Source organism: Platalea leucorodia, assembly GCF_965183815.1.
Source record: "Platalea leucorodia genome assembly, chromosome: 26".
NCBI classification, from domain to species: Eukaryota; Metazoa; Chordata; class Aves; order Pelecaniformes; family Threskiornithidae; genus Platalea; species Platalea leucorodia.
Genome location: NC_138848.1, coordinates 1754188 through 1763405, shown reverse-complemented (window position 1 = coordinate 1763405; position 9218 = coordinate 1754188).

The following is a 9218-nucleotide window of genomic DNA, read 5'->3' as shown; positions in this document are numbered from 1 at the left end:
CCCGGCCTGTCCCCACCACAGCATGCCTGCTCCAAAGCCTGCAGCCGCCTGGGGAGAGGAGGCCGCTCTGCCTTCCCCTGGCCTGCGGACATCAAACACCGACCCCCAGCTCTCAGGGCTGGGGCTGGCGACCCTCGGGGCAGAGCAGGGACCGCTCTGACCCTGCTGCTGGGGCCCAGGGCTGGGGACTGGGCCATGGCGGGGCCCGTGGGCAGCGAGGCCTCCACGTCCCTCCCCCCAGGCCCGTCCGCACCGGCAGATACCTGTTCCTGCTCCTGTTCCTGTTCCTGTTCCTGCAGCGGCCCCGGCCCCGGCCCCGGCCCCGGCCCCGGCCCCGGCCCCGGCCCCGGCCCCGGCCCCGGCCCCGGCTGCCCCCGCCCCGGCTCCGCCCCTTTCTCCTCAGGCCGCTCGGCCTCCGCCCCCTCCGGCCCCGCCCCACCCGGCTCTGACTGACCGGCCGCCTCCGGCTCCGCTGATTGGCTCAGCCGTGGCCAATGGCGCGGCTGTTGCCGGGCGGGCTCAGGCAGCCCGGGCCTCTCCTCCCAGCGCCGCCCTGCGCCCGCTGCCCCCGCAGCGCAGCGGCTCCTCAGCCCGCCGGGACACGGGGCCTGCGGAGAGACGGCCTCCAGAAGGGCCATGGCGCCGGGAGCTGCTCTCTCAGCAGCGCAGGGGGGTGTGTGTGCACAGCTCTGCCGTCCCTCGGTCCGCTCGGGGGTCTGGGCCTGCGCGGGAAGGGAAGGGCAGGGAAGGGAAGTGGGGGAAGGGCAGGGAAGGGAAGAGGAAGGAAGGGGAGCTGCCCTGGATTTGCTCTGGATCGACAAGGCTTTCCCAAACTGCGGCTCTGTCTGTGCTCCAGCCCCAGCCCTGGCCAGGAGGAGCTGCGTGGCGGGAGCCGCTGGCGTGGGCCAGGCCGGCAGCTGGCAGGAGACGGGGCTCTGCCCCCGGTCCCAGCGCCCGTGCTGAGCCCAGCACCCAGGGCCTCCCTCGGGCCTCGCTTCCCCCGGGCGCTGAGGAGGAGAGACGCCCTGTGCTGGCGGGGCCCAGGGCCTCCTCCTGCGGCCAGAAGGAAGGACGGAGCCCCGTCCCTCTCCCTGCAGGGGCTGACCACTGTCCTTGGCTTCTGTCCCCAGGGCTCCCCAGCGCTGGCAGGCCTCGCGGGGCCTCGGGGCCAAGCAAATGCCGGGGCACCAGGGGCTCAGGGCAGCCTTGGGCATCTGTGAAGCTGAGGTGTGGCTGCCCCTTTGCTTCTGCAGATGCAGTTGTTTTCCACGCCCTTAGTGGTCCAAGGTGTTTCTCCTCGTGGCACGTGGGCTGGACGGATGCCACATCCCTGTTAGTCTGGGAGGACTTCAGGGAAACGAGGAATTCCCAGTATGCACACAGGTAGGAGGAGAGTGAAAAGGAGGTGGGTCGAGGTTTTTCTGCTGTTTCACGTCTGAACTCGGACGCCTGCGTGCATCAAAGTCATCTCTTTTTCCTCCAAACTGCGCAACTTGTTGCCAGTAAAAGCAAGGTGGGCTGAGGTGGTCTTTGGGATAACTCTGCTCCTTTCTTTTTTAGTTGTGTGCCTACGCTTTTCTCCACCTTTTCTTTCTTCCTCTTTCTCCCCCAGTTGCATTCTCTGTTAAAGGCAATTCTGATTTGGCTTTCTGGACACATCATTGAGGAAGTAGATCCAGGAAATAGAGGCTGGTCTGTACCTTCAGAGCTGTAGGCTACAGACTACTGGATAGATACGGGCTCCAGGTAGAATTACTATTGGTTAATGATAATTTCTTTTCCATATTCTACACTAGCTAAGCATGGGGACAGCAGTGTAGTCCTCCTACTGAGAGGTTGGGCTCAGTGTAGAATGACAAGAAGCCCACCCTGAGTGATACGGTGGGAAACAAGACGGAAGAAGAGCATGGCCAAGAGAGCCATTAAGGTAGCAGCTGAAAGCCAATCACTCCTGCATACAAAGTGGGAAAGGGTGGGTCGTGGAGCCAGAGGGCTCTGCTGCTAACGCTGGCAACAGGCAAGCAGCAGGTCCTCTTCAGAGAAGGTGACACGCGTCTGAGCCTTTCTAAAGGGCCCTGGTAATTGCTGGGAACTGGGGCCCTGTGACAGTGATGGTAAGGCCGTCAGCCTGAAGGGAATGAGACACGGACTCCGCATACGAGTTCAGGCGAAGACAAGCGAAGAGCCTTTACTTTTACAATCTCTCCCTTTTATAATATGATCTAGTGTTCACGAGCAAGCAAACCCCATTTCATCGGCTACTGTCTTTCGTCCACGCGTCTCTTCAGCGTTACTTATTGGTTCTTCAGGCTGGTGCATGCGAATTCCTCTTTCAGGAATGTCTCCAATCTCATCCTTATTTTTCTGCCTCTAAGTTTCACAAACTTGTTTGTAACAAGCCTCAAGGGCACAGCTGCATTCCTGCGAACCTGTAACAAGCCTCAAGGGCACAGCTGCATTCCTGCGAACCTGTAACAAGCCTCAAGGGCACAGCTGCATCTCGTCAAAGTAAGACACAATGTCATTTATTCCTACAAAGCCCCCTTTTTGTTTTTCTGTCACAAAAGCTTGTTTAATCATATTCTATAGCATTTTCTGTACCCAAGACACTAGACAAGAAACTATCATTATTATAGTGCAAAATATTAGTAACAAGAAAAAACCCATTTTGATTAGAGACGTTATCCACCCGCCAATTCCCCAACTTGTTAGTAAGTGGTTCAGCCAATCAAATCCATCACTGACTTGTAATTTGCTAACTTCAAATCTTTGATTGCTTTACGGATTAATTTGGAGTTATCTAATAAGTCATTCCCCATCAGTCTTCTTGGAGTTCAGTGTCTTCTGCTGTTGGTTCTTGTTATCCGATGCAAGAGCCGGTCTTATGCACCTTGCAGGTACCCACTTAGGTCCTACATCTGTTGAGACACAAGCATACCCTCGACCCCAAGTTAGTAGCTGCTATGGCCCTTCCCACCACCCAGTATTTAAATTTTTCATCATTGCCATTGCCTTCTCCTGTGGTATATGTGCCATTCCCGACTCCATAGCTTTAAAATGTTTGACTATGGGTGTGACATCTTCATGTTGAAAAGGCAGCGATAAACGGTTTAGTACATATATAGCTTTTCCTAATCTGTTTTGGGGAGATTCCTGAGCTTCCCCCTCTTTTTGTTTTTGCAATAGAGTTTTGAAGGTTCTGTGTGCACGTTCTATAATAGCTTGCCCTGTGGGGGAATGGGGTATCCCTGTCTTATGAGTGATACCCCACGTGTGGAAAACTTTTTGTGTCGCATGGCTGACATATGCAGGGCCGTTACCTGTTTTTATTTCTTTTGGAATACCAAGCGCTGCAAAGGCAGCTCGGAAATGGCTTTGTACGTGCCGGCTAGTTTCACCTGTCGTTGCAGTGGCCCAGATTGCATGGGAGTAGGTATCTATGGAAACGTGAACATATCTCTGCCGACCAAAGTCGGGTACATGAGTCACGTCAGTTTGCCAGAGCTGAAGGGAAGAGAGTCCCCTAGGGTTTGTCGCAAACAGTGGGCGGGATGGTTGTTGTTGACAGTCTGGACATGTTTGCACAACGAGTTTTGCATCCCCCCCTAGAGATTGCCAATTGTTTCACAAGAGCTTTGGCAGATTGGTGGAAAAATTGATGCGATAATTGAGCTTGAGAAAGTGTGTTTGGTACTGGGGTATGTAATGCAATGTTCGTTAGGTAGTCGGCTCGTGCGTTTCCTTCTGTAAAGAACCCGGGTAAGTTTGTATGGCTTCTAATGTGGATTACACAAGAGGGATGTTTTTGTTGTTCTATTAAGAATAATAGCTCCTTAAACTTCAAAAACAAGGCTTCTTTCAGTATATGTTTTAGTTGTGCCCTTTCAATGTGTTGCACAATTCCTACAGCGTATAGTGAGTCTGATACAATATTTAATGGAGTTAGAGGCCATTCTCTAAAAGCCATGGTAATGGCGTGCAACTCGACTAATTGCGGTGAACCCTCAATTTGTTCTATTTTGTGTTGCCATTGACCTTCTTTTTGCCATGTGATGACTGCTTTTCCTGTTTTCCCTGAGCCATCGGTGAACACCGTTTGACCCTTAACCGGTTGCCACTGGTATAGTGGTGCCTCTTCAATTTTCACATTATTGTAAAAGGTGAACATTTGGGGGGGGGGGGGGGGGCGATGAGTATCAGTTCTTCCACTAAACCCTGCTAAGGCCATTTGAAGCTCTAGACTATTTTGTAAGCACCAATCTAAGTAGTCCTTTACGACAGGAAGGACAATGAGATGAGGCTCTTCTCCAGCCATTTCTACAATTCGTTCTCTGCCCTTTTTTATCAAGGCGGCGAACGTTTCGATACGAGTAGCCAGGGTTTTCGCAGGTTGATGTGGCAAAACCACCCATTCCAACATCATGAGAGGGTCTACTCCTTTGTTCTCCCATTGTCCGATGATTGCTAGAGGCTGTTGGTTTTGGTTGCAGATATATAATTGTATGGGTAAATTTTCAAGTCGTCGGTGACATTGTTGCAGTGAGAGTTTTTCATTTATGATTCTCAGTGCGTTTTTTGCTTCGGTCGTCCATTGGCGTGGTGTGTTAATATCGGTATCTCCTTTAAGTAGCTCAAATAAGGGTGTTAATGTGTAGTTATCAATACCACACTGCGCTCTAATCCAATTTATGTTTCCCAATAGTTTTTGTACATCATTCGAGGTTTTTATGTCTGCTGAAATGATCACATTTTGAGGTTGGATTCTTTGTTGTAAGATTTTCCACCCAAGATATTGCCATTTGAATTTTTTCTGGTGCGATTTGCAGTCCTTTGCTTTGCAATGCATATTTTAAAACAGGTAGTGCTTCACGCACCATGGTGTTCGTGGGGCCTGCTAGTAAAATGTCGTCCATATAGTGATAGATATACATTTCCGGGAATTTTAGTCGTACAGGACGTATGGCTTTAGCCACATATGTTTGACAGATCGTTGGAGAATTCTTCATTCCTTGAGGCAGGACAGTCCAGAGGTATCTATCCATTGGCTCGCCTCAGTTAATTTTTGGTACCGAAAACGCAAACCGCAGTGCATCCATAGGATGTAGGGGGATAGTAAAGAAGCACTCTTTTAAGTCTACTATGATTATGTCCCAGTTTCGGGGTATCGTTGTTGGCGAGGGCAAGCCGGGTTGGAGCGCTCCCGTTTCTTCCATAGCTTCGTTTATTTGTCTCAAGTCATGTAGCAGTCGCCATTTTCCACTCTTCTTTTTTATAACAAATACAGGAGAATTCCAGGGGCTGGTTGTAGGAGTGATATGTCCTTGTTGAAGTTCTTCTTTGACCAGTTCTTGAAGGGCAGCGACCTTTTCTTTGGGGAGCGGCCATTGATCTATCCAAATGGCTGTTTCTTTTTTCCAAATAAGTTTCATTGTCGGTCGCTCATCAATGGCCGCTACTGAAAATTTTCAGGGCAATTTAAGGTGAAGCCGCAGTGGGACATTACTTCTCGCCCCAACAGGCTCATGGGCAAATTTGTCACATATGGCCGTACAGTAAATGTAGACCCTTCTTGGGTATTGATATTGAGCAGGTGGGTACTTTGAAAGGTTTGAGAAAGGCCGCCGACTCCAATCAAGCCCTCTGTGGGGGTGGCTATTAAATCTTTTGATTGAAGAGACAGAAAATGAGAGATAATAACAGGAATATTATTTTCGGACATATTCAGGTAGTTTAACACATCCGCAGCTTTACTTAGTCTGTCTGCTGGAGTGGCTCCTGGCATTCCCCCTTTTTGTTTTTGCAGGTTCAATGGCTCGTTGCAAGATTTTCCAGCCCAGATATTTCCAAGGCTCAGTTTTTTGTGCTTTTTCAGGGTCTATTTCAAGTCCATATCTGTTTAGAGCTCGTCGTACCTCTTTTTCTTAGTTGTGGGCAATCTCTTTTAAAATGTCCCGTTTTACCACAGGAGAAGCATGGTTGCTGTACTTTCATTGCAGTGGCAAAAGCTGTAGCTAATGTTTCCATATGATGGGACATTGACTCCACCTTTTGGGTAGCTTCTATCATATCCATTAAGGAGGGATTTTTTTAGAGGCAAAAGCACTTTTTTTACAGTCCATATTCGCATTTTCAAAGGCTAATTTTAAGAGTAGGACCTCTCTCGCTTCTGCATTTTCGACTTGTTTTTCCAAAGCCTCCTATAGACGATCTAAGAATGAGATAGATCCCTCTCCTCTCCCTTGCTTTATTAACGTAAATTATTTTGTTGCTCTTCTGGCATCCGGCACTTTTAGTAATGCCTGTAAAGCAAGGTCTCTGCCTTGTGCTAATATCTCTGGTCGTAATCGTGCCTGTAACGTTGGGTGATTTAACGGCGGATCCCCCATAAGCTGGGGGAGTCCTGCCCCTTGTAAAGGGTCGCCTTGTTGTCGCTGCATATTGATAATTGTGGCGTTTTGGCAGGCGGTACGCCAGGTGCTTTCAAAGATCACCTTTTGCGTTGGGGTCAATATAAGATTAGTAAGCGTGCATATATCCAATGGTACTATTTCATTTGTCAGTATTCCCCGTAGCAGGGATTGTGTAAAAGGAGAACCCAGTCCATGCACGGCAACTGTTTGTCGTAGATCTTTTAAAACATTATAGCCAAAAGGTTCCTGCTCATCGGGGACGTTTGCGTTGCTGCGTATGACAGGACACGCTATCGCTGAACAAAAAGCTGTATCTCCCGCTTGCAATGCTTGGTGTCTAATCTTTTGCCACCTTGTAGCAGGGGCTGACACCCCCCATTCCTCGGGTGGCAATTGATGATGGGTTTGTGGAGTATCGGTATCAGGAGCGGTAGAGAAAGGCGGTAAGAATGCCGACGCAGCAGGGGCCGGGGGCGGGCGGGCGGGGAAGTGGAGGGGTACCGATCGCAGGGATCGGAAGGTCTAGCAGAGGTGTTGAAGCCATAGGAGCAGGTGAAGGAGAAAACGGCGCGGAGGGTAGCGGCGGGGCGGGGGTGGCTGCTGTTATCTTGTACCCGCACCGGAAGCACGAACCCCGCGGTTTCTCCATCTTTCAACGCTTCCCTACGGAGCTGCTCCCACCGATCCCGGGGGTCGAAGGCTCACTCAGGCTGTGCTACAGCCTGCGGCGCGGGCGGCTGCATCGGACACGGGGGACAGGACGGAGTGGATTTCATTGGAATGGAACTTGGGGGAGGCGGTCTGAGTCCTGCTCCCTTGGTTGTTTCACCCAAGTTCTCGTTCTTTTCATTTTCCCCCGAGTCTATAAGAGCTTCCTTGTCTTGGGGCTTGCTTTCACTCACTTCATCATTCCTTATCTGCGCCGCTTGAGCGACTGCATTTTGTACCTTTTTTTTTCCTTTTTTTTTTTTTCTGTTTTTCAGCTTGTCATGAGTACAAGGTCTCAGTCACTAATCACCAAGTGGTCATGACTTCGGTGGTGGTGGTGTCCCCTCTGGACGCCGCCTCCCAAATCGTCTGCCCTGCCTGTTCCCAAGTTTTCACATCAAATACTGCAGAGACTGTAGAAGGAGTCCCTTGCTTTTGTAAGAACTTCAGTAATAATTTTATTTTATATGCGTCATACTTCACTCCTCGTTTCGCTAATAGCTGCATTAAAAGTTTAACTATAGCTGCTTCTTGAGCTGATATGTTAGCTCCCATGATTACTGCCCAGCTGCTCACCTGTTTCTTAAGGTGATGTCCCGGGATTAAAGCCGCGGTCCTGCCGTCAGCTTGAGTCGTTCAGCTGGGGTTCCCTCCGGACGCTACTTGCAGCGCTGCCTCCTCCGGATCACGTCGTGGTCACCATTTGAAGGGAATGAGACACGGACTCCGCATACGAGTTCAGGCGAAGACAAGCGAAGAGCCTTTACTTTTACAATCTCTCCCTTTTATAATATGATCTAGTGTTCAAACCCCATTTCATTGGCTACTGTCTTTCGTCCACGCGTCTCTTCAGCGTTACTTATTGGTTCTTCAAGCTGGTGCATGCAAATTCCTCTTTCAGGAATGTCTCCAATCTCATCCTTATTTTTCTGCCTCTAAGTTTCACAAACTTGTTTGTAACAAGCCTCAAGGGCACAGCTGCATTCCTGCGAACCTGTAACAAGCCTCAAGGGCACAGCTGCATTCCTGCGAACCTGTAACAAGCCTCAAGGGCACAGCTGCATCTCGTCAAAGTAAGACACAATCTCATTTATTCCTACAGTCAGCCTGCAGCTCTGTGGCAGTTAAAACTCCCACTGAAACAGTTTGGGTGGTGGATGCTGTTCTGTTTTGTTTTGGGTACTCGTTTCATTGAGCTAGAATTATTTCTTTGCAATTAGGTGGCGGGGATCTTCTTGCACGGGTCTTCTCTTGCTGGAGCACGTCCTGACAGCCTTTGTCATCCAGAGCTTTCCCCTCTGTTCCTGCGAGGGGTGATGTCCGCAATGGGGAACGGCTGCTGTGAGGAAGGGCTTCACCAGCAGGCTTGGCTTTTGGGAATGCCCAAAGGCGACGGACGTGGCTGGTGCTCATCCCTGAATGTTGATGTGCTGACAATCTAGAGTGAAGGCTGGGGTGTTTCTGGTGGCACCCAGGCTTAGCCAGGTGTTTTCTATTAGACACAGAACTTAAAAGGGACTTAAAAGTGTATCGTGCGACCACAAGAGAGCTTGGTGGTGGGTGGGAAGTGGAATGGACTGTGTCCTTCTATGGAGGCCATGGCAGCGGTCTCCCTGTAGGTGCTGGCTTTAAGTTGGACAAGCACGCGTCATCCTCTCTGCACCCTTGACGTACTTGCCTCCTCCTTCCTTTTGCCCTCCCTCCATACCTGTCTGACTCCTAGGCTGGTGGGTTGTATTATTTTCCTTATGGATGAGCCTGCACACCATCAGTAGTGGAACTGTGCGGTGGCACGGAAAGGTAGCTCTGGATGGTAGCTCTTTTCTTCAGCACAGGAAGGACCTGGAGGTGCTGGAGAGGGTCCAGAGGAGGCCACAAAAGTGATGAGAGGGCTGGAAGACCTCTGCTATGAGGAAAGGCTGAAAGAGCTGGAGTTGTTCATCCTGGAGAACAGCGTGGAACTGGCTGCCAGGTCCTTAGGCCCACACGGGCACTTCGTGATTGCTGGGTGTCCCTTTTACAGGTTTCACTGCTTTGACAGAGAAATTCCTCCAGCGGAGCAGCACAGAGAGAGGCACTGATGAGCTGGCGCAAACCCTC